General features: G+C 45.4%; 2 non-coding genes across 2 annotated transcripts; one reads left to right on the top strand and one right to left on the bottom strand.

The window, feature by feature from the left end:
• The first annotated feature begins 4,226 nt into the window (after nucleotides 1-4,226).
• Nucleotides 4,227-4,299, top strand: TRNAF-GAA (transfer RNA phenylalanine (anticodon GAA)). The gene has a single exon. It is a non-coding gene; the product is annotated as a tRNA-Phe (tRNA).
• Nucleotides 4,300-15,117: 10,818 nt separating this feature from the next.
• On the bottom strand, nucleotides 15,118-15,190 carry TRNAF-GAA (transfer RNA phenylalanine (anticodon GAA)). Its single transcript has one exon. It is a non-coding gene; the product is annotated as a tRNA-Phe (tRNA).
• Between the last annotated feature and the right edge of the window lie 10,626 nt (nucleotides 15,191-25,816).

Raw genomic sequence — 25,816 nt, 5'->3', positions numbered from 1 at the left:
ACCATGTAGCTGTTACGCTGGAGGAAAGAGCCAGAGGAGTGATAGTGACCACAGTGACCTGTGTGACAGCTAAAGCCTGGTGCTCTCTGGATACTCATCCTGCACTCCCTTCCATCCCTCAGGTCACTGTGTCTCAGGTAGGGTTGGTTTTATATGTTTGAATACCCCTGGAGTCACTACACAGTGAAGCATGAAGGAAAATAGACTCTAGAAAGCTGAAGTGGGGCCTGGATGCAGCTTTCCATGGCTCTTGCACAACTTGTGGTCATTCCCTCACTGCTCACTGATGTTCAGCCCTTTGTGGACCAGCTCACGGGATATTCCAAGCATCACACCTTGGACCATGGACTTTCCAACCACAGCACTCCTACAGATGAACCCCGGTTTGGTTGCTGCACCCCTTGGACTCAACTCAAGGGGTATGTAAAGGAAAGTCACTGAGAATCGCCTGAGCTCTGAGGACAATTACTTTTACCGAGCCAGGTCTTACAGGCAGTGTTTGAGGCTTCGAGCAACACCAGCCACAGCTGCAGAGTCATCATTACCGGCCTAACTCCCAGATAGAATTAATGATTCGAGCCTTCTTAACTGCCAGTTTCTCCCCTTTGCCCTAAATGTTAATTCCTTCCTCAGCTATGAAATTACACAGAGATTTCATGAGCTGCCATCTTACCTGTGATGATGGTGTTCAAGCTCAGCGAGGCACTGAAAGTGGGTACAGACCACCCCATAACTTATACCCTCACCCCAAGAACAGCAGTTAATGCTTTTATACATAATTTTCTTTGTTTTGTTCTTGTTTGCTTGTTGGATACATATAAAATCTGCCAGCACCTTTCAAACATCATCATGCCAGGAAGAAATAAGAAAGATACTTTGGAAATAACTTTTCAACCTCAAAGAAAGTGAAATAAAAGAGCAGCTGGCTGAGACAGCTTAAAGCACATGATTCACTGGTGGCAGAGCAGAGATGAGATCTGAGAAAGGTCAAGACCCTGCTGTAACTGCTGTGACACACTCCTGCAAACTGATGGCAGCAGGGGTGCTGTGGCAAGCGGGATTGTCAGGAGGAAATAGGTGTAGGTGCTGGGAAGGCAACACAGTTGGAGTGAAATAATCCCCTGAGCCCGGGACAGGTTTCATGGCTCATTCCTGCCCACTCTGGTGATTATTTATGATGCAAAGTGGCTGCAGGGGGTTGCCATGTGGTAACTTTTGTCAGGCTCTGCTTTTGAGACTTTATCATTTGTTTTGCAGAGCCAAAGCTGCAACAGTGCACGGAGGTTGCAATGCAGAGAGCTTATCTCACCTCTCATCTGCAAAGGGGGTAGCTAAGGAGAAAACCTACAGCATCCCACAGAGTCCTGATTCCTATCTGACAGACCCTCATTCTCTTATTTATTTTATGATTTATTTGTTTATTTATTTATATGACCTAAAAAATCTGGGATAATCTCCTCTCCAGACAGACCCTGAGCACCAAGAAGGTCAAAAATACTTCAGTAGCTTCAGGGATTGCTGGGAGTGGATTTGAGCAGGAAATTGAATTAATTTTTCAGGGCTGCCTCATGTGTGAGACTCAGATTCTGGGGAATAGGGAATAGACTGACGGATGGATGGTCGTAAAGCAGCAGAAAAGAGAGACTTGCATCAGAGCTGCTGATCTCCATCTCTACATCACCTAGCAACACTCCAATTAAGGGCTTAACTTCCGAAAAATTGATTCCTTGGGAATTTTCCCATTAGGTGGCACCACTGGCCTTGAGAAGTTTCTGTTGCTCTGGCTTTGTCTTTCCAGATAGCTCCAAATCCCAGTGCACAGACCACAGAAGTTCAGGAACAGTCGAGAGCAGAATGAAGACTAGTCTGGGATTTGTGCAGACTCCGAACTGACATGGGCTGTCAGTTCTAATTAAATTTGTAGACAAGCTTTTGATGGGAACCAGACCGTCTTTACAATGGGGATAGCACTGCTTCTGGAAAACCCCATGGAGTGATTCCAGAACCTGGCTTCTTTGGGTAAAACTTTTATGGCTTCATTAAAGCTGTGCATCAGCAGCGGAAATGGTCCCTGAGCCACACACTATATTCCAGTACAGCTTGTGCAGCCTGCGGCTTTCCAGCTGTTGGTAGAGAGCAAAACTAAATGTTCACGTGGTGACACCATCACCCACTCCGTGACCTCATACAACACAGTGTAGCACATGGTACGTGCATGTGTAATTTGTAGGGAAAGTCAACGCTTTGGCTGAACTCAGTGGTGGAAATACCCCTTTGCATTGTCACTTGGAAATATCATTTCTGGCATGGCTGCAGGGAACTGATTTGTATCTCCCCCAAAATTTGTTCTTGATGCATGCATGAATCTCTGCTAGAAAGGGGAAACTCAGTTTGTGGACATATGTTGACACCAACTGAGGTGTCATATCGAGTCCTCTGAAGTTAAGATACAGAGATTTGGTCTGGTTTGGTTCAGCTCGGTTCAGTTCAGTTTTGGTTTGGTTTGGTTTGGTTTGGTCTGGTTTGGTTTAGTTCGGTTTGGTTTGGTTTGGTCTGGTTTTGAAGGGAAATTCATTTTGGGAACTCGCCACCAGTGTTTCCTATTTCTATTAGCTCTATTTAGTGATTGGTGAGTGGGAGATTTGCCTTCCGACCTCTGAGAAGTCAGGTGAAATAAATCCTACCCCAGGAACATTTTCCAGACTTCCAGAGCTTGCAGAAAAAGTCCTGCCAGGCTCAGCAAAACGAGCCTTCTCTTGTAGTCATTGTTACCTGTCAGACTCATGTCCCCATCTGGCCTTCTAGGAATTTTGTAAAACTGGTCATGAGTACTGGTAATATTAAATAGCTCACAGCTCTTCAGGGAAGAACAAAACAGTGCTCAAGGCCTCCTCCAGCAGAATCAGAAGCACTGGTGTTTCAAAATAGACTGAGTCTTTAAAGAATAAATAGACTTACAGCAGCTACACACTGCAGACATTATTATCCCTTCCGCAGCAAAGCTTTGTACACAAGTAAACAGTTGTGATAGACTCCACGATAGTCATGTAACAAATCAGCTGGCTCTGCAATCCTTTTTCTTTCTGCCTTCAGCATGCAAATGAGGAAAAATATTCTAGAAAGATTTTTCATTCCTGCAGGCTGCTCCAAACTGTATTTGTGCGATCCTTAGTCACTGTGCTGAAGAAACTGCTCCTGTAAGCACCTTCTGAAGATAAAAGTACACAGACCTGCTCTGAACATACAGCCTTGGGTTTATGGAAGTTTTTCTTTTTTCCTTTCTTTCTTTTTTCTCCTTTCTCCTTTTCCCTTTCTCCTTTTCATTTTTTCCTTTCCCTTTCCCTTTCCCTTTCCCTTTCCCTTTCCCTTTCCCTTTCCCTTTCCCTTTCCCTTTCCCTTTCCCTTTCCCTTTCCCTTTCCCTTTCCCTTTTTCCCTTTTAATTCTTTCTATTTCATTTTTTCCTTTTTTTTATTTTCTTTTTCATTCTCTTTTCTTTTTTTCACTCTCTAATTAGCAGCATGTGTTGTGGTCCATAGGGCAGAGGTGGCATTGCAGATGAGTCTAACTCTACAGTGGAGAATTAAATTAACCAGCACAACTGACATCTAAGTCTAACCCTAAACAGAGTGACAAAGAATTAGTATCTGAGGAAGGAAAAAACAGGGTCTGTTCAAAACAAGAAACAGAGCGAACGGTCTGTATTTGATAGTCCCTTTTTATTCTCTTCCCATTCACAGTCATTTGTTGAGCTCTTCCTACTATTAATTTGTCTTTTCTCTTCATCCTCCATCATCTTTGTCATTTGATATTCAGCTGCCTCATCAGTAGTTTTGCATTTATAGAGACGTAGCTCCATCTCCTCATTTTCCTTGCAATGATTTGTGAGTGACAGATCCCTTCTGTAACATGAAGGTAAATGTACTCCCCTTTCAGTCCTTCAGGAACAGAAGGTTTGCTTCCCTGCTTCTCTTCTAGACTACCCCCAGAGCCATGCTGTTATCGAAGGCTCACACACAGAGCCTCTATATGTAGAGAGGTGTCTTACAGTGGGGGCCCTGTGTTGATGCAGATGGTTAGACCATTGCTTTTGAGCCCAACCTGTCTGCATTCTGTTCCCTGAAATGACTTCTTTGACTCACAAGCTAATGTCAACAAGATTTGTCTGGAAAGGGCTGCAAGACAATTACATTGCATCAGCTTTGGCGAATATTCATGCCAGGGCAGGGCTGAAGTAGCTCAGCTGGGAGAGCGTTAGACTGAAGATCTAAAGGTCCCTGGTTCGATCCCGGGCTTCAGCAGCCTTTTCCAGCAGTTTTGTGGGTTTTGATTCTGGGCTGACCAGTACAAGAGAGAAATGGGGCTACTGGAGAACATCCAGCAAAGGGAGGATGATTAAGGAACATGGAAGTATCCCTCATATAAAGAGAGACTGAGAAACTTGGGGTTGGTTGCCCAGAGGCTGTGGTATCCAGCCTTGGAGATATTCAAAAGCCATCTGGAAAAGTCATGGGCAATCAGTCCTAGGCAGCCCTGCTGGAGCAGGGCGTTTGGACCAGGAGACTTCCAGAGACCTTCCAACCTCAACTATGTTACGATTCTGTGGGTAGAGAAAGAAAGAAGTTTAGGTAAACAGCAGGGATTGTCATCTTCAAATATTGCCATTAGCAATGGCCACCTGGCCAATCAGCACAGCCATACGGGCTGACTAACCAGGCAACAACAGCTGTGATTATTATTGGGATATTAGAAAAATGGACGTAAATATAAATGAGAGCAGGTTTACACATTCCTATCCTTAAAGAACCATTTATTGGGTTCTAACTTTTTATTTTTTTTTTTTTTTTTCCCAACAAGCTAATAGCTCCGTGGACAAGGAGTGCTTCAAAATTATCTCACCACCAGCTCTGAAATCCTGGTGTCTGTCATCTGTTGCGAGAGCTGCAACGCTACGTCACGCGCAGAGCCCCCAAATAAACTTCCGTTCTCATTTAAGACACCATCTGTGTCCCATTTCTGCAGCACTTGGCACAGCTCACTTCCCTTCTATGGTGTGTTTGTTCCCCTCGTGGAGCTACAGCCTCCTTTGGAGGTGGGAAAGTCAGCTGGAGCGGATACCACCTCCGTGCCAACGGAGAGCACTTTGCTGCGATGTCTGTGGGTAGCAGGGTGTTCTCCGTGCTCTGCCTTGGTCAGTGGCCCCGGAGAAGGCTCAAGGGCAACCCATGGAAGAGCTAGAGCCTCTATTAAGTCATATTTGGCTGCAAGGAGGAGAAGAGGCTTCATTAGGCTGTTGGCTGTTAATGAGGGCACAAGCAACGAGGTGAAGAGCCAAGTGGGAGCATCATGGACACGTGCAGACACGGTGGAACATGCAATTACTCAGGGTCCTTTATCTGGTAATTGATGGAGTTCATAGCCTTGTCTTCTTATTATGTAATTAAATTATGTTTTCTTGCATAACTCTGACAGCTACAATCCACTCCAAAGCAAAAACAAATTTAGCCTAAGATCTCTATTGAACTAACTGAATGATCTCTGCAAACCACATCACCATGCCTCAATTTCCCTCACTATAGCTCTGCCCTATTACCTTCCCCAGGTGTAGTGAGAGTTAACTTGCAGGTGAAAATACTTCATGTTCCCGACTTGTTTTTGTGTGTTATCCCAGCACGCGTCCCCACGGATGATGTTGTATTACTCACACACCTCAAGTCCTCCTTTTTTTTTTTTTCCTAATTCTTTTTATTTGCAAGAGCTGTGAACAATCATGCTATCCAGGAAAACAGTCTTCATAATGCTGGCATCAGCGTCATTGAGCTGTGCTCAGGAGATTGTTTCTTAGGAATTCCTATGACTTTCAGGTGAATTTACTGCAAACTTTAACAGAAACAAGGAGGAGGGATGGATAGGGAAGAAAACAAGGACAGCTCAACTCAGAAGAACATAGAACAAGATGAGGTAAATAAAGCGGAGAGAGAGTAGGAATGAGGATCACAGAGTGGAGGTGACGTAAGGCAGTAGAGAAGCCTGGGTCATCTTTGATAAAGACCATTTTAAATGGCTAAGAAGGACTTTGGGATACATCTGGAAAAGTAAGGTCATATAAATGGAGCTGAGAAAAACTTGGATCATTTTGCTTATGAAGGCGAAGTCTAGGAGAGATTTGGTGTTATGTGCATCTGAAGGAGATAAACACCAAGGATGGAGAATATGTGGTCAGGCCAGAAAGCAGCATGAGAGGAATGGAGCTAAAGTGGTTAATCATGTGCCTTGTCTGTAAATTCTGAGATTTCTGCCTTCTCAGATGTAACAAAGTAGACGAAGAAAGCATAATGAATCAACACTTTCTCTTCATCTTCCTTCTCCTGAGCAATTTTATTTTATTTTTTTAAGCAAAGCTGAGATATTATATAAGCCTCACAAGCCAGAGAAACATCTTGGTTTTAGCCTACTTTGGGATGTGTTTTATTTCCTTTTTGCTTTGGAAGACGTGCCCCAAAACTTTCCTTGAGCTCAATTTGCTTGCCTTCAATGCATCCAGCAGTACCAGCTTCCATACACTAATTAATGTCATGTGAAGAGTGTGAGGGAGAGTTTCTTGGTTAACGTGATGAGATAAGCAATGCTAATCCTGTCATATCACCAACGTTTCCCTCCCTGGCAGAGCTAAAGGATCTGGGGAACGACAGGAGGTGCAGAGGATATGGACCAACATGCAGCCTTTTTAGCCATAATATTTGGTCTAATTAGAAGATAACTAGTATCAGCCCATGACCATGGCAGAGACATGGGATGGAAATGTGGGTTGCATCAAGGGATCTCCAGTCCCACAGAACAGGTATAACTCTGGCTGAAACCGGATGTCAGGAGGGAGTCAGGTCTGATGAACACGTAGAATAGGGAAGAAAACATTCTGACCTTGCCCTCTCCTCCAGCTAGTTATTTCTTGGGAGGGCAAAATATGAATCAGCACTTGCTCCCACCGTGGTTGTGTCATTCACTGAGGAACAAGCTCTTTTTGAAGTTTGTTTGCCATTCATTCCAACTCTCCTTCATCGACATCGAGCATCGACAGAGGTAACTTTGATCCTGTGTCTTGGGTCAAGAGACAACTTCAGCTGGGTCACCAGAAGAGCAGGATGGCCAGACAGGGTAAGGCCATAGTCCATCAAACCCTGTCTTGTCAGCAGAGAGTAGTTTGCAAAAATCTCTGATACAGACAGCTGTGGAGCTACCTTTCCTTCGGTTATCCCAGCTCAGCAAACCAGAGGTGCTGAGGCTTCTTCAGCTGCCAGTTACCTTGTTATTGCCATATTTAAAAGCTCTGATAGACCTGTCCAAAGGAGTTTTTTTTTTTTCTTTTTTTTTCCCCTACAGCAGTTTAAATGCCTTTTTTTTTTTTTTTTTTTTTTAACTATTTCCTTTTCTACCATTGGCTAATGAGGTCTGTTACTTTTTACAGATATCTTCATTGCCCTTGCTCACTTTGGCAGGAGAAAAGACCATCACACAATTCAGGGACAACACAGTGTCAGAGGTGCCTCGAGACCAATCTCCAGCAAGCTGAATTGATTTAAAGTGCTCATTCTTCCTCTCCTGTATTCATACAGTGACCCACATTCACCTGAGTCCCAGTTGTGTGCAAGCTCACTGGACACTTTGCTGTACATTCATCTCATCTGCTCTCAGACCAGCCTGCAGTGGTTTCATGAAAAGCGAACATTTCCCTGAAAAGACATGGCAGAGAGGGAGAGAGATCTTTAATCTAATTTTTTTCACTTTTCTTTATAAACTACTTTGAACTCTCCTTTTCCAATCTCTTCCCAACTGTTTTTCTCCCATTCCTCACACCAATAAAACATGCTATAATAAAGGTGCCTGCCATGGCAGGAGGTGGACATGGGAGGGAAATCGTAGTCCCTGTGAGGGAGAGCAGAAACCCTCCAGCGGGGAATAGGAACAACTAGTAACACATTTCCAGAACACTGACGTGCTCGCTGTCTGTGCTGCCCACCTGCTCAGCTCGGCTGGCCTGCCAGCTCCAGGCTGCGTACACCCACCTGCAAGAGGGAGCCAACCCCGGGGGAAAGTTCACCTGGAGGGGAAAGCAAGTGGTCCCCAGAGGAGGTGGGAATAGGACGGGGGATCCTGTGAAATACCATGTCTGTTTCAAGAGGGAGATTTTCTGGGCTCAACCTGATTTGGGAGTAGGAAGGATGGGATATGGTAGGGGTGTATTAGCATCCTCATCCAGATAATGATGCAAATATCCAAAACTTTTTCCTCTGCCATTAATTCATAGTGTATTCCTGAGGAAATTTTCCTGTCCCATTTGCAAACACTGCTTGACTTGGCTACAGCATGTGAGACCATTTTGTAACTATTGAGACAACCGCCATCCCTGGAGTGGGATAAATCCCCCAGCACTGCTGGAGAATTAACACTGCAGATGGCTACGGGAATACTTGCAGGTGTTGAGATATTTGTAGTGTTTTGCCTCTTTCTTTTGACAGCTTCTGTCTCACTTGTTTGCCTTGTTTATATCCAGTCTCTTCCAACGTGTTCAACCCACCTGGGGAAGTCATGGGTGATTCCCACCCGTTGGGAAAAATGCAAAGTTTATAAGCCAAACACCCAGATGCACGAGTTGAGCTGCAAGAGATGTCAGGCTATGAACAGCAGTCTGATAAAAATCCAAAGCAATTTGTGCTCCTTGAGCACATGGTGGGGTTGAGGTTATGTGCAGGTACTTCACGTTTACTCCAGAAGCGCTAGGTAGCTGAGAAGTGCCAATATATTTAGTGAGGAAAGCAGATACCAAACCCTGAGCTAACAGGTCTTTTCCTGGGGAAGCACTGAAATAGCAATGGAGCTGATTTCTCTCTACTGACTTTCCCTGAGAAGCTGGGAAAAAAAAATGAAGCTGTTAACTTAGAAACTTCAATTAAATGTTTAAAGCTACAGGTGATGATCTGGGACCTTAATTCCTGAAAATCTTTGGGCTGAAAAAAAAAAAAAAAAAGCATCCCCAGTGGCTTTGCAAGCCTTCCAGTCCTGGAGTTATTTGCTTTCAGGTTGTCACTGTAGCTCCAAAGCCAGCTTCCCTCGAGCAACAGACAATCCAGCACATCTGTGGCCACCCATCAGGATCTTTAACGGGGTGGCTTCAAAATCAGCAGGGAACTGTACTGCCTCTCACTCGGTCCAAGTTAAGAAAAGCTGCTGCCGTTTTCTATGCTAATTTTATGGTTTTCAAAAGCCCATTTCATGTCTCCTCCTCCTCCATATACTTCTCTCTCTTGCTCGCTCTTGCTCCTCCTGTGGAGGTGCCGAAGCCTCCTCCGTCAATTTGTGAGAACTTCTGCTTGAAAACTAGAGCAGAGAATCACCCACGTAACCAGGCTGGCAGGAAAATATCGGAGGCAGAGACACTGACTCAAAATGACTCGAGGAGTTTCCCCATGTCAGGGTGAAAGGAATGGGAACCTGAGCCTGACATCGACTTCACCAAAATCCCTAGGGCATAAACCTGTCCATCATCTTCTGACCACAGCTGGTGAATTTGCTCATTAGGGAGACATTCCTGCATTTGTTTCTGCCATGTGTTCTTTTCTTATTTTATCAGTTTTCTGCCTGCCTGGAACTTGTGCTGTTCCTTTTTTTTTTTTTTCCCATGAGAAAATTTGGCAAGGCAAGCTTTCTTCTAGACATTTCCAATTGCTTATAATGAGGGATTATAGGACATAGCTGAGTTTCTGCAGACAGAAGCTAAAAAAGCATTTTCTAATGTTTGTGTCATTATAAGTGTAGCTTAAGAAGGTGATCTAAGTGCAGTTTAAAGCCCTAAAATCTAGTAATTGAAATCATTTCTGAAATGGATTCTCTTTCTTTCTACATTAACTGCTTTAGAGCTTTGCCAAGAATGTTTTCCACGCTGCAGATGCTTGTTGGGAACCAAACTGCAATCCACCCACTCTTCTACATGGACTACTCAACTTTCCCCAGTCTGGCACCTCCTATGTGCTCCCAAAGGCTGGCAGAAGACCATTCGCCCTTGCTGCAGCCTGAATCCCACCCTGGGCAGGGAAATGAAAACCTACATATCTCAGAAGCGACAGCAGGAGCTCCACAGCCCTCTTTCTCTGGGCGTTTTTGAACACCATTTGCATATTTAAATAGCCTACTTCCACTTATAATGAGCGGTGCTTGATGTTCTTTCCTTTTCCTCCACTAGCACCCTGCAGTCACAAATAAAATTAGACTTCGCCATTCAAACTGGAAATAAAGGATAGCCCATTGCCCCAAAAGTTAACAGCCCGAACACTTAATAGACCAAATAACAATCTAAACTACAATTAATTAATCAGCCATAGACACTAAAGCTAAGACCCTTTGAAAGTTTTAACTGCCTATCTACTTTAGTACTTCTGAAGAATTGAGTTGGGTCCAAAAAGTATTTCGTTATTCTCCATTTTTAGCATTGGGTATTCAGACCGGGCCACTACTGCATTTGAAAGGAGAATGTTTAGTTTAGTTTAGTTTAGTTTAGTTTTGTTTTATTTTTGTTTTGTTTTGTTTTAATTTTAGCTGATGCATGACCATATGACTTTTGGGGATATTCCTTAGACAGAGAGAAACAATCCTATCCCAAAATTTTGGAGGACCCTTGCTCAATGACCTGAATGGATAAACTACCCAGGTCCTCATATCTGCCACCAAAAAACAGTGCTGGGTAATTCATGCCCTACATCAAATTCAGTAGGTGAACTAGGGCCCTGTGCTTTTCAAAACCCAAGGACTTCCTGCTAAAAAAAGGCAGGGCTGGATTTCCAGAGGAGCTCAAAATTCAGAGTTTGGAAAATTGGCTGCTCAGCTGAGCTCATAGGAGCAGCTGGACCCCTATGGACCATCCCCTATGGGTGGTGAAATGTTGGGTCCCAGGCCCTGGACCACTTCCCAAGGCTCCTTGGGGCAGACTTCAGCTTTAGGTATTTAATGCAATAAAGTTTTGGGTTACCTTAAGCTCCCTTTAAAGTCAATGGGGAGAGTTAGTGCTTCTGAGTCAACTTGCTGAGATGTTAGGGTCCAGATTGGTGGACTAAGATGGGCTGGGAAGGGGCAGGACTGAACATGCACACACTTAATTTTCTATCAAATGGTCTGGATGGCAGCTCCTGTGAACCCATCGCACCTAGGGCAGCAGGAAGCATCTTTTAATGTGAACTTGGGTGGTCTTCATCATAATCTGTACTCTACCCAGTTGCACGACAAGCACAAGTGTGTGATTCCTTCAGGGCCTCATGCAAGTTGCCTGCTCATGGCACAGTGCTGCTACACCTCTGAGAGCTCTGCACTGCAGCACAAACCTAGCCTTAATGCCTGGAGTAGTAATCATAGCATTATTGCTCCCATGGTATGCAAATAATAATCCTTTCTTTTCCTCATCTTGTAGCTGCCATGTAATTTAGGAAATTAATCTTCAGGGCTGGGAATGTCTTTTATTGTCTTATGCGTTCTTTCTGCCTCTGTCTCTGTCGTGGCTAACTCTCCCTGTCAGAGCTCAGAGCATTTTCCAAGCTGACTGGACAATTTTTGCCCCATTTTTTGATGGGTGAAACTGAGGCATCAATAAAATAATTGTCTTCTCAGGTTAGCCGTTGGCAAAGAAGGAGACAAAGCAGATGAGCAGTCCAAATATTACAGTAGGTCCTGTGAGAACGTAAGAAGGAAGCAATTGCAGAAACACTCCATGGCAATGCAAACTATCACAAAGATAGCAAAATGGGAAATGTGATGATGGGAAGATGCATGCCACTCCACATGACCTTCTCCTCAGGCAGCTTCGTTGACACTGCAGCAGTGTTTCACAGCGACTGCAAAACAGAGGGCTGGGGTCTTTTGTCTGACCCCATAAAACAACTGCAGATGCAGTAACCCCTGGGGTGATCTGCATTCAGTAGTTTCAGTGGGAACTTTCCCAAACCTACTAACAGACCCAGAGCCAGTCATGCTCCTATAGTGGCCACATACCTTACAAAGCCCTTTTTTTTTTTTTTTTTTTTCCTAGACAAAAGGAAATCCTCCTGCTGAGGATTCCTGTTGAGCTGATTTTTCACTGCAGCCCCAGCATCTCAGCAGCACCGAGATGTAACACTGGTGCTGTGCATTCGGGGTGGCTGCATGCTGATTAATCCACGCCAGCACTTGTGGCAGGAAAGACGGAGAGAGTTGTATCATGAGGACAGGGGAGATGGGCAGCAGCAGCATGTCAGGACTGAAGGAATTGAGGGAAAGACAGGGAAACAATTAGAAAAAGCTGGAAATCAGAGCTGAAGGGCGCTGGCAGAGCTGTGAGCATTTGTGGGGAGGGAGGAGCCCAGAGAGGGAGCACCAATGCATGGGGGCTCAGGAAGAGATGGTTTTGGGGTCCGATGAGAGCTGATGGATCAGCGCATGTGGGCTGGGCGAAGGCGCTGGCGGGTCAGCCGCCCCCGCGCTGCCCACTGCCCTTAATCATCCTGCACCTTCCCCTTATTCATCCCTTATCTCGCCTCCCAGTGAGCAAGCACCATCCTGCAAGGGGCTGTTTTAACCCTTCTTTGAGCCAAAGGCAGAGAAACTCAGAAACTTTCAGCATGAGGCTTGAGCCCGAGATGCTTCAAAGAGGAGGGGAGCTGGCACAGGAAGGCGAAGGTGGGAGAAGCAGCAGACAGAGGAGCTGGTCTGATCACTTCTGACAGCACTGCACTGTGGTCTCTAGGGATTTCTTTACGTCCTGCAGCGTGTAAGATCAAGAGCTGATAGTCAGTATTAGTGGCAGCCTTTCCTTTGCTTTCCCACAGATGTGGATGAGGATTAGAAGCAATTTGTTTGCAGGTTCCTCCTTGCACTGCACTGCAGCCATGTTAAGGGTGAGCAAGCCCAGCTGTCACCAGCACCTCCACGACTGCAACAGTGACGGCTTAGACCATGAATCCTCCAATTTTATATATAAACCGATACCAAGGAAAAGTAAGAAGAGGGCAAATACATGTGATAGTGCCCCCCAAATCCTCTCCCACCTCTTGACCATTTTCAGCTCGGGGGATTTGCTTAGCTGGCTGTGGTTTATCTGCTCAGCGATCCATAATAAATCTCTATTCCAAATGCTTGTCTGCAATGTGGCTGGCACTTCTAGATTGCCTGATGGAGAGAGATGGTGGGAAACACCAGGTCCTCTTTGGGAGGACCTCTTTTATGCTAAAACCTACAAATACAACTGGTGTCTCCATCTCAATGGCACTAAGACCAACTGGTAGGGCACGTCTCTCTGTCATATTGCTAAAACCTCTTCTCCCCACTATAAATAAATTCACTATACCCAAAATTCCTCTTGGAAATTTGGTTCCCTGCCCCATGTTCTCCCCAAGCCACATCTGGTTGTTGCTTGGGAGGGCACAAGTTGGCACATTCGAGCAGTGTGGATGGGCAATGGGCAATGCTTGAGTCCAAGCACTGGCCTTATTTAGATTTTCAGCACACATTAAACCAGGAGTCTAGCACCAAGTCAAAATATTGTTTAGCCAGACTGCTTGAACACTAAGCCTGTGCCAGCTCATTGCTCTCTGACTCATGATCAGCGTGTCTGGTATCTGATTTGCTTCTGCCCTTAGGGCCCAAGGCTTCATTTCGCTGGTGCAGTAAATGAGGTCAGAGAAGTTCAGTATGCAGCCACAGCATGCAAATTGTTCTTAAACCCGAGGACAGTGCCTGGGATGTGCACACACACCTGCCTGCATCCTGACACAGGCATAGAAAATAGGAGTAAAGGGTCAAAGGAAATGTATTTTCTACATGCTCTATACTTGAGCCAGAGGATCCTGCCCGAGTGAGTCAGGTCTGCAGAGGGATGTGCTGGGTGAGCAGCTGGTAGATTTGCTGAGCCACGCAGGAGGGAAGTGCATGCTCTGGCCCTACCGGCTAGTGGGTGGTGGCTGTTGGCAAAGAGATTTGCCCAGAGGGCCCCATGATGTCTCTTCCAGGCTTAAGCAGGTCGTGATGTCATTCACTTATACACAAGTCATTATTCACTATTGCTTATTCAACAGGGAAGCCATCTCCTGGAAGCACTGCAGGGTTTGAAAGGGTTATGTCCACCATCAGAATGAAAGGGAGAAACAAGAGGTCTTTGCCCTATTTTGGAAGAGAGATCTGATGAATCGATCTTTGAGAAATCTGTAATCAAATGTTCATTGCTTCTCACTTCATTTTTTTTCAGAGAACTTGCAATTGAGATCTTGTCTCTGCAGTTTGCCTGAAGGTCTCCACAGATCGGGAATTAGTCAGAAAGGAACTGAGAGCAAAACTGAAACACAGTTACTTAGTTATAGAACTCTTTGAGGGTGCTTGCACGTCAATACTATCATCTCAAAGAGGCTAGTGTAGGAACAGAAGAGGTTCAGGAAAGGGTAGAAAGCTTCTTCAGAGACCTGGAACTGTTTCCTTAAAAAAAAAAAAAGGGGGGCATACTGGAACTTTTCCTCCTGGAAAAAGACAAATTGTGCTTCAAAGTTAGTTCTGATTCAGACTGAAGTTAACTCTTTCTGATAATATATGTTTTCCTTTTCCTGCACCAATTTATTGAATGTCCGCAGAAACCACTGGGTCAACATTGCTACCTCTTTTGGGGGCAGTCCATGACATAAGGGGTAAGAACAGGCAACCCAAAGATGAGGGAATACAAAAGAATCATATCACTTTTTCTGTTGAAGACATTGAATTATAAAACTCTGTTCCTGATTCACAGAATTATTTATGTTGGAAGGGACTTCTGGAGGTCATGTGGTCCAACCTCTCTGCTCAAGCAGGGCTACCTACAGCAGGTTGCCCAGGACCATGTCAATACAGCTCTTGAAGATCTCCAAGGAGGAGACTCCACAGGTATCTGCCCCCTACCCCTACCTTGATACCTCTTCTCCTCCTCCCCAGGCTGAACAGTCTCAATACTTTCAGCCTTTCCTCACAGAAGTATTCCAGTCTCTTCTTTGTGGTCCTTCACTGGACTCTCTCCAGTACCTCCACACTATGTCCATCTTGTACTGGTGAGCCCAGAACCCACAAAACTGTTGGAAAAAGGCTGCTGAAGCCCGGGATCGAACCAGGGACCTTTAGATCTTCAGTCTAACGCTCTCCCAGCTGAGCTACTTCAGCCCTGCCCTGGCATGAATATTCACCAAACCTGAAGCAACGTAATTATCTTGCAGATTTTTACCATTCAGACTGCCTTTGTAGACATTTGAGTCTTGTCCTATTACTGGAGATGTCTGAGAATAACATAACTCCGTCTTCTCTGCACCCTCTCTTCAGACATTTATATACATTGATGAGGTACCCTCAAGGTATATCTTCCAGGCCAACTTCTCTTCTCCAGGCATTTCATGGGATGTTGTGCATGGATAAAAGGGCTTCAGAGGCAATTAGAGAACAATGGAAACTTAGTTCCACAAGAAAATGTTATACATAGGTTGCCTTGAAACGTCCCTTCTTCCCCAGTCTGAGAAGCTATTAAACTGCAAATTACCAGGATCCTGGAGAATGCTGCACAGAGACTATTTGGTAGCTTTCTTCTTGTCATTATAGTTGTTTCACCTGAGTTTGCTACTGTCCCAACCTCCTTTCTCCATATGCTATGTAGAATCCATGCCCCCACAAATAAAGCAATCAGGGTCTTTGTGACCCCCCAGAGCAGGAAACCTCCTAAAACCTTTGGGACTTGGGTGGGGTTTTAATTACCTATTAACCTTCAGGCAATGGAAGAATGCCCTTCATCTCAAATACAATCTCACCACAGTGACTACACTTTGCCTAAATACAGACATTCAGTGTTATTTGTAATATCTTACGCAATCCTAGTTGTATGACAGTTCCTAGTCCAGAGGACTGTAGACTTTCTTCATGCACCATGAAAGAGATGAATCTTTCAGCCCTCTCTCATAGCATTCAGCCCTGGATTGAAGGCTCTTGGGACTCTTTAAAAGTAGCAAGTACCTAGGAACATTAAATATGCCCTTGCAGGTCAGATGTAATTCATTCCCCTGTCTCTGGAATAGGCACAGGAAGATGCTCCATTAGGGTGAGCACACCAGTATGGCAGCTAGCTGCAGTCCATTCCCTTTGAGCCATATTTAAGAAGTTGGAAGGAACACTTCCACCTGGTCTTTCAGTATCTGTTTAGGGATCTATTACCAATGCTTAAACCTGTGTTGAAACACAGGTTTGGCCCAAACTCAAGAACTATCAGAGACCTTTGAATGAGAATGGCTTTGGTGGTTAAAGGCACAAGACAGGCATAATTCTTCCAGCCTCATTTCCACTGTTAACATTCCTCCAAGCAGGTTTTCTCAGAGGCTGGACTCAGATGTCTTTCCCTGGAGGAGCCTGAATCATCCACACCCTGTTGGCTGTGGGTGAACGGCTGGCAAGGAGCCACCTTCGGGTTTCTCTCTAAGAAAGGGAGACCTGCCAGGTCAGCATCTGTGGAAACCTGGCTCACCTGCGACTTAGCTCTTCCCTTTCAGCTCTCCCATTTTCGCTTCACCAGCTTTCTCCTTGCAAAGGCAAATGACTGCAGAAGCCCAAACAGTTCTGTTTCTCACCAGCTTTCCTCAGACAGGAAGAAATGATCCCAACATGGGAACTGTGGGATTTGACAACCCACTCTGCCTTACTGGAAATACTCAAGCATCAGCTGGGTACAAATTTCCTACAGAAAGATAAGCTGTGCTACCACTTTGCAAAAGCTAGCAGTGCTGGGAGAAATGAGGAAATGAAGGACCTGATAAAGAACAAGCCCTGAAGGAAGTGCTACATTGCAGTTAAATTAGAAATTTTAGAAGCTGACTTGCTGGGAAGTTGGCTCATACAGATGGTGAAACATCACAACTTAAAGTCTAGGAGCAAAGTTATCAGAAAATAGAGCGGAACTGCAAGTTTAACACGTCTGACTGGGAGGACTTGGAAGCTCAGACTTTATCTCATTGAAGAGAAAGAAATTCAGCCTGACCCTCTGGCTTGTTTCAGACCTAAGGGCTGGAGCTCTGTAGGGAGTCCTGCAAGGGAAATGAATGAAGTGGAAGGAAAAGTGAAGTTGGGCTCACTGCTTTACTTGTCTTATGGGCAGGTCAAAATCTCTGCAGCTGACACTGCTTTTTTGAGCGAGGGTTGTGGACATCTCCCTCTACCACAAACAAGTCCAGCTCACTACTGCACTGTACAAATGCAGAGATTTGGGAAAACTGCTTTGACATCCTATCCACTGTCATGAAAGAGAGACAGACAGCCATGGTGGTCTCCTGATTGAAAAATACCCTGTCCCTTTTCTCTCTGTCTCCGGTCTGCCTGCCTATGCCAGAAAGTTCCTGATAGGTAGCCTTATACTTCTCCTTTGGTTTCCTCTGTTGTTCTCAGGTCAGTTGAGTCTCACTTGCACTGGGTCTGCAGAGTGTGAGCTCCTCTGGGCTTTACACAGAGGTTCCCTGTTAACTTCTCTTATCTGTCCTCATTTCCACTGCAAAAATTCCTGTTTCATTCACATCTTAAATACTGTCTGCTGTTTTGGTGTTCCCATATAACAAAGGATGTAAAAGAATACTAACAATTTGAAAGGGGCAATAAAATCACTTCTATACTGTGAATGGCTTTATAAGCTGTGATTATTCAGTCTGGAAAAAAAAAAAAAAGGAAAAGAAAAAGAAAGGGAAAAAGGAAGGATCTTGCAGGATTTAGAAATAAGTCAGAAGGGGTTGACTGCTTATTGTCTCTCCTGGTACAGGAACTAAGGCTTATCAGTTCAAATGATCAAATGACAAACTCAGAACAAAGGAAAAGGAAGAATTTCTTCACACAATATCTGGATATCTATGCAACTCTTTGCTGTAGGACCTTGTAGATCACCAAAGCATACAGTCATTCAAAGAGTGACTGAGTAAGTAAGTTTATTGAAGAAAAAAAGTCCACGTGAATTTGAAACTACCCATTTTAGTTCACATGGTTCCTGAGCCACAAATCTCTGGGGACTGGGAGAGTATCTGGTGTTATAACACTACGTGCTTTTTCTATTATTATACTCTACTGTAGGCATTAACTCATGGAAAATGTCAGAAACTGGGTTTTGAGCTAGGTGTTCTTCTGTACATCTTCTCTGGCACCTCCCTGTCTTCATGCCTGGGCTCCCTAAGACATCAAGACAGCATCAACCTGTGAAACCCTGTTGGCACGATGGGCAAAGAAGAGAGATGCTGGAGGTGTCAATTTAAGCTATCAGCCAACTGTGTGATCTACCACTCCCACACAGATATTTGACGCTTAGGCTAGGTCAAACAGATGACAGGACATCCCTCTCTTTCCACTTTCCCTCCTTCTATTCTTCCAGTCTTCCTATCACTCAAGGCTGATCTGCCTGTGCTTTTTAAAACATCCATCTGGCATCTACCAGATGCAGCTTTCAAAAGTTATCACATTACACCCAGGCAGAAAGATGCCATTGAATGCTTATCCCTTGATCTGCTCTGCCTGACCATGATGGGAAGTTGGAAGCTGGCCTTTGTGGGTCAGCATGGATTCATCACCTCTTGCTGAGTGCACTCTTTTTTAATGGGGGTCAATTCATCAAGCAGGTGGAGGTACAGAGAGCTGACCTTTCCTACCCAGCTCCACACGTCAGATTTGCCATAAATCTTAGTTTTCACTGCAGATTTCCTGGCACCAAACTATGCCACTGATCAGATTTTGCCCTATTTCTCCATTCTTAACCCATCTATTTGCACCAGGGGAGTAACAGACAATGGCAGGGTTGAGATGCTATTGCTTTTCACATATTGACTTGGCTCTGATGTGTCAAATAAAGCACATGTTCCTCCTTTAGGTTTCTTGGATTTTTTCTGTCTCATTACACCGAGTGCGTTTCTGGTTTACTTGAAAAGAATTTTCAGTGATTATCTCTATTTTGCTGTCGCTATTTTCTCTCCTTTTTATTTTGCCAGACTTTTCTGAAAATAATCTCATTAAGAACATGGAACTCCTGCTTCTGAAAAAGGTTCCTTGAGGTTTGCAAAGGTCTCCCAGCAGGAGGGTTGCTTGTCTCCATTTTCCCTGCAGTTCAACAGACCCCCAAGTGAGCCCATTAACAAAAATGGACTGCTCAAAAAAAATCAACAAAATATGCAATGGCAGCAGCTCCAGAATGTAAGGCTCCAGCAGGCACCAAACTAGGTTTGCAAACCTCTTTTCTTATGGCAGTTTAATATGCTAGGGAAAGGATGCACTAATAACACAAGGGCGACTGTTGGTGCCTGCTACCTGCTGCAATAGCTGTGAGGGGACATACTAAAGGGGTTAAAATATGGTGCCTGAGATAAGTCAGTTGTTATTCTGGAGAGATAAATACATATTTGAAAAACAGAATTAATGAAGCCTGGCTGCAAAAATATGCCTGTCACATAGCCTTTTTCTTCTCCCCCCCTCAGTCTGATATCTAAAAAATGCTGAGATCATTAACCTACCCTTTGGGGGGAGGACAACACTAGGCCTTCTTTAAAATTTTCATCTAAGGCTTATCTGTTAAGAATCCAGGCTATGAATAATGGCAGTGATGTCATTATGTGCAATATCCCCAAGCTTGAAACATGTGCCTTGGGTGGAAGGATGCAGGCTGTGGTCCTGTTGCTGCCTAAGACAAATGAACAGGCTGTGGTTGAAAATTTTCATTCTGCCCTGTTGTGAAGTACCCACCTATCCAGTGGTAGGAAAACACAGTGAGAAGAAACTCCAGACCTGGCATTTAAGTTCTCCCTGATTTTGGGTTGCTCTTTGCTGAGAAAATTGAGTTTTAATGTTGGCCCTAGTGACCCTGTTACAGAAAGAGACGTAAGCGGTCTTGGATACATTTCACTCAGACTGGTGAGGCAATTTTGGAAATACAGAAGTCTGTGTTCACCTGTGTTCAATTCTTGTCCCTGATCAGGGAGAAGAAGGTATTTGGGGCAGAAGTTTCTGAGCTTTATTGGAATACCCCAGGTACCGTACAGAAAAGAAGACAATAACCATCCCCTGATTATGGCCTGCATAGACCTAGGCTGATGAGACAGCAGGGGAACACCTGGCCTGAGACTATTTTCTTGGAGCTGAGCACTGAGGCACACAAGCCTCAGTGAGTTCAGTCTAAATTTGCTTTGCGTCAATTACTGGATATTGCAATCCTGCAGTTGTGCTGTGTACAAGTCCTGTTACTTTTTGCAGGCTTAATAACATTTGCAGATCCCTCTCTGCCTCCACAAACTCACAGCATTCTGTGCTTTCCCCAGATCTTTCTTTCAAGATGGATCGCCCACTGCCATTTCAACCCATCAAAACTTCATTTTCAGAAGGATAAATCTGATGCATTTGGGAATCACTTTTTTAATAAACATCAATAGACCAGAGGAATAAAATGGATGCTAAGAAAGCAGAAAAAACAACACCAAGAAATCCCTTGGAAAAAAAACAGGTGCATTAAATTGTGTGGGGGTATGTAGGTATATATGTAAGACAATAATACATGAACCAGGTGGCACGTTACCTCATTAACAATCCACTTGTTCTTGCCAAACAGGCTTTGGTGAGATTCCCTGAGAGGTTTCCCAGAAACTCAGAAAATTAGTAGTAAACAACACTTTCTGGGGGTTGGGAAATATTCTCTGAGTCTACCTAGCATCCCAACCCCCTTCTGAAGTTTCCTGTTTTGCAAAGCATCCAGAAGACATTAGAAAGAAAATTAAGAAACAAAGGAGGGGGAATAAGAAAGGTACATTCAGAATCCGCAGTAATCCACTTCACATTGAAAGTATAAGAATGATTGCTTGGACAGTGATAGTATCTTGATGTATAAAATGGGTTTGTTACTTAACTCTGGTGATTCACGCTGTCAGGCACAGGGATGAGGCAGCTGCCAATTTTGATGCCAGGAAGGAATTTTCTCTCCCAGAACAGATTGGCAGGGAATTTACAAAACTGATGGGTCAATAAAAAGGGTCAAATATGGTTATGATGATTATGTGGACAGGTTGGGGTGACATCTCAGAGCACAGCAGCACTATCATGACTCAGTGGTACCAGGCATGCCCCAAAAATCAGTGCACAAACCTTTAGTCTTCTCTCCCTCAGTTCTATTAAACCTGTCCACAAAGGGATGACTTTGGTGGACCAGGTGATTAGATGAAGAGCGGGGTAATGACTCTTTTTATATTTTTGTCATCATCTGTTTCACCTATGTTCCTAAAAAGAGCCTAATTGAAGCTCTGTGAGGCTTAGCTGTTGGCTGTTCAGTTTTGTTGTGTTATTTTTCCTGTGTTTCTAAAGAGTGTTTAAAGAACATGTTCCAGCTGCCTGGAAGGAAAAAGCCAGAAAGAAAAAGAGAACAAAGGAAAGCAGTGGAGATATTTAAATGAGATAATTTTAGCTGTTCTAAATGGCACAGGCCACATGCACAAACATTTGCAGAAAGGGAGATGAGGAAGGAAGAGGGAAGAAGTTTTGTGCTGCACAATGAGTCCCCAAATTAAGGGAAGGAAGGTGGGAAGGTGCCCTGTCAGGTGGGAAGGTGCCCTATCGACAGGATCCTACCTAGAAGCTCTTGGGTAACTGACTTCAGAGCCTCACTGGTCTCCTCTGCACTCTACCAGGCCTTGGCACAAACTCATCCAGGCCTGGCAGGACAAAACAGGGAAACCATTTCTTTATGGGGCTGAGTCCCACAGACAGGCACTCTCAAGGTGGCAGAAAGGGGGTGGCCAGCCTGGATGATATGAATTCAGATCCCTTCTTGGTTTCAGCTCTTGCATCCTAGGTGAACACCTGAGGAGGTCCTTCTTGGTGGGGAGAAGGCTTGGTTGCTCCTTGTGGGATCCTTATGTTTTGTGTGCAATTAAACAGAAACAAGCAGAGAGATAGTGTTAGCTTTCCTGTGAGATATGGGAAATATAGCCTGGGATTTGTATCCTGAAGTTTGAGACTGCCAGGCCTGTATCTCAGTCTGGTCCAATGGATGTTTGGTGAGTTATCTGAAACAGAAAACCTTTTGCAGCAGATGCAAGTTAGAGCATAGTTTGCTATGTGGAGGTCAGAGCTCCTCAGATATGAAGAAGTCACAATTCATCTCCTAGTCAAAAGAGGTATTTTGGACCTGGTTTTCCACAGGTCCTCAGAAGGCTGCCTTACCCCTAGACTATTCTGCACAATGTTGCACTCCTTGTTGGTAATGTGACTGGTAAACATGCCCTCTATGTCCTGACTAGGATTTTGAGTGGCGGTTGGTGCTTCCTGAACGACTGCTGGCAGAAGCATGGAGATAAGCTCAGTTTAACACCTGTTAAACATCTGTTTAAAATCTGCTTCTGTTTAACATCTTTGTCGGTGACATGGACAGTGGGATTGAGTTCACCCTCAGCAAGTTTGCTGATGACACCAAGCTGTGTGTTATGGTCGACACACAGGAGGGAAGGGCTGCCATCCAGAGGGGCCTGGGCAGGCCTGAGAGGTGGGCCTGTGTGAACCTCATGAGGTTCAACAAGGCCAAGTGCAAGGTCCTGCACCTGGGTTGGGGCAATCCGAAGCAGGCTGGCCAGAGAGTGGATTGAGAGCAGCCCTGAGGAGAAGGGCCTGGGGTGTTGGTTGATGAGAAGCTTGACATGAGCCAGCAATGTGCACCTGCAGGCCAGAAAGACGACCATATCCTGGGCTGCATCAAAAAAACGTGGCCAGCAGGTTGAAGGAGGTGATTGTCCCCCTCTGCTCTGCTCTCATGAAACCTCTCATGAATCCCCCAGCACAAGAAGGGCATGGACCTGAAGGAGTGGGCCCAGAGGAGGCCACAAGGATGACTGGAGGGCCGGAGCACCTCTCCTGTGAAGACAGGCTGAGGGAGTTGGGGTTGTTCAGCCTGGAGAAGAGAAGACTCCAGTGAGGCCTTCCAGTGGCCTTCCAGTGCCTAAGTGACCTTACAGTGCCTTCCAGTGCCTAAAGGGAAGGAAAAGCCCCAGGAAAGCTGGGGAGGGACTCTTTGTCAGGGAGTGTAAAGATAGGACAAGGGGAAATGGCTTTAAACTAGAAGAGGGTAGATTTAGATTAGATATAAGGAAGAAATTCTTTACTGTGAGGGTGGTGAGGCCCTGGCACAGGCTGCCCAGAGGAGCTGTGGGTGCCCCATCCCTGGAAGTGTTCAATATCGAGTTGGATGGGACTTTGAACAGCCTGATTTATTGGGAAGTGTCCCTGTCCATGGCAGAGGGGTTGGAATTAGATGACCTTGAAGGTCCCTTCCAACCCAAACAATTCTGTGATTCTATACCTTGATCTGATTCCTTTGCCCTCACAAGGCTTAATGTAGCAGACAAGCAGTGCTTTTCACATCCATCACATGCAAACCCTGGGGAGGGGGTTGAAAAAGGATGTTGGAGAGCAAGCAGGGGATGGAAAGCAGGGGACTGCATCTGTTCATCATGGGGGACAAAAAAACTCCAAATCTTGAGGTTTTCCCCTCTGTCACAAGCTCCCTAACCACTAGCATCCCTCCAGAAAGCCTTGCTGTCTCTGGGCAAAGCAGTGCTACGGGGACCCTATCTCCCTCCCTGATGTAGAGCTTAGGGAGAAGAAAAGAAAGCTGTAACCCACACCGTGACAGGCACCACGCTTGGGAAGCCGTGCCCACAGCACCCTTATTTCAGCATTGTCACCCTGTCCCACTTTCTCCCCCTGAAAGCTCACCTAGCAAGCTGTCTCCCTTCCCCACTTGCAGGAAGGTGGAGGGGGAAAGGCAGGAGCGTGCGGCAGATCCCGTCTCCCTCTCATGCAGCACTGCTCATCCCTTCTGCCTGCTCCCACTCACCCCTTCTCCCCCACAAACCCACCCACCTCCATGTCTCATCCAGGGGCGGTTCAGGGTCCCTTGGGCAGCTGCGGGGATGGATACTAACCTCTGCCAGGCTGCTCTTTAAGGAACCTTGTAATATGGAGCTGTTGCATTTCCCTCCCCTTCCTCCCTGCAGCTAGCCTCGCCTGCTGAATAACATGACAGAAAAAAAAAAGGGGGTGCGAGGTGGGGAATCCAGGCCACCGCGTCCTCCCCCGCAGCGTGGGCTGGTTTTGTGTGGAGAAGGGCAGCGCTGAGGCTGCTGGTGGTGTCAAACGGGGAGAAACAGTGGCAATCAGCAGAGGAACAGCGGCTCGGTCAGCCAGCTGCCCCTGCATCTCCCCTCAGATCCTTTTCTCTCTCTGTTGCAACGTTCCTATGAGGCCCTGTGGAGGGCTAAATCCTATTGTGCTGGGAGGGAGCTGCCACCGCCTCCCCAGCATCTGCCAGATTGCACACAGGGGCCCTGGATGAGGGCAGAGCTGCTGCTCCCAGCCCCATAGCCCTGCAGCACGACCATCACTCCCCAGGTCACGTCTGAACAACATTCACCCTCCCTGAAAAATCAGCTTTCAGGATTTAGGGACCTTCCCCTAAACTAAGGTTCAAATAACCCTGGCTGCAATTGCAGCCCATGACTATTTATTATTATTATTATTATTATTATTATTATTTTCTTAAATACCGTTATTCTATGTTTATTCTTTATTATTTTTTTTCCCTCCAGTTTTTGGTCATTCAGATGTCAGGGAAACCTGTGGGGAACAAATCTTTCCTGTATCTCTTAGCGGTCTTCTTTCTGGATGGAACCAGCCCTCCTAAGAGATAACCTCCATGAGGAGAAGGGAGGTTTAACTAATTCATGTGGGGAGACACCAGCAAGGGAAAGATTGGTGCTGGGATAACCTGTGTTGCACGTTCGATTTTTATTCCTCTGTCCTTAAAGGGAGCCTCATTCCCTGTGTTCTCCTGTCTTGGAGCAGAGAGAACCACACTTGGGCCCTGCTGTCCCTGCCCAAAATTGACCTTCCAGGTCTCAAGCTTTAAACATGACCTACACGTGCACCTTGAGGCAATGCCCCTTTGAATGCCCCCAAGCACACACCTTTCTCAGTGCAGAGATGTGAAGTCTCTGCAGTGTTTTGCTCCCATGCACCCGTGATTTCCATCCTGAGACCACCAAACATTTTTGTTCAGTGCAGAGGTAGTGGCATACTGGGGAGCTCTGGCATTGTCCCAGCATTTTGGGGGAAAATGGAAAGCTCCTAGAGAGCTTTAACCAACAGCTTACTCCTCAGCCACCGCTAGTCATGATCTAATATGTTTTTAGTGATGTTTGGGGCTTCGTACATTCAGAAAGAAGTAATGAGTACGGTCTGCTCCTTGCTTCTCACGTTCCACGTCTCTCCTGAGCCTTCCTGCTGTCCCTAATGATCCATCTCTCATTTACAAGGACTAAGAGAATGGAAACGGAAAAGCTGCTTGAATTAGGCTGGGATGAGGATGCGCTGGGCTCCATTCCCCTCAGAAGTGACCTAACATCACCCTTTCTTTTACTAGTGACGCAGACTCCTCGACACCAAGCGAGGCAGCTGCCCTGCTGTTAGCCTGAGCCAAGGGGACACAACTCATGCACTGACTCAAACTGCGGCTCCCCGTGGCTAGGAGAGATTAGCAGCTGAAAGCAAAGATGCTTAAGGGAAAGCCTTTGTCAACAACAGTGCCTGGGGGAGAAGAAAATAAGGGAAGTAGCCTAGAAGAAGAAAAGCGAAAGGAAAAATGTAAAAAAAAAAAAAAAAAAAAAAAGGCAAATCAAGTAAACACTGAGAGACACAATTGCTGAAAATGGGTAAGTGGTGGTCTAGTTTATGACCTCATGGTGGCACGGCTGTGAG

This window comes from Cygnus atratus, chromosome 2 (assembly GCF_013377495.2).
Source record: "Cygnus atratus isolate AKBS03 ecotype Queensland, Australia chromosome 2, CAtr_DNAZoo_HiC_assembly, whole genome shotgun sequence".
In the NCBI taxonomy this organism is placed as follows: Eukaryota; Metazoa; Chordata; class Aves; order Anseriformes; family Anatidae; genus Cygnus; species Cygnus atratus.
The sequence above is the reverse complement of the archived record's forward strand: the minus strand, read 5'-3'. Positions and strand labels throughout refer to the sequence as shown.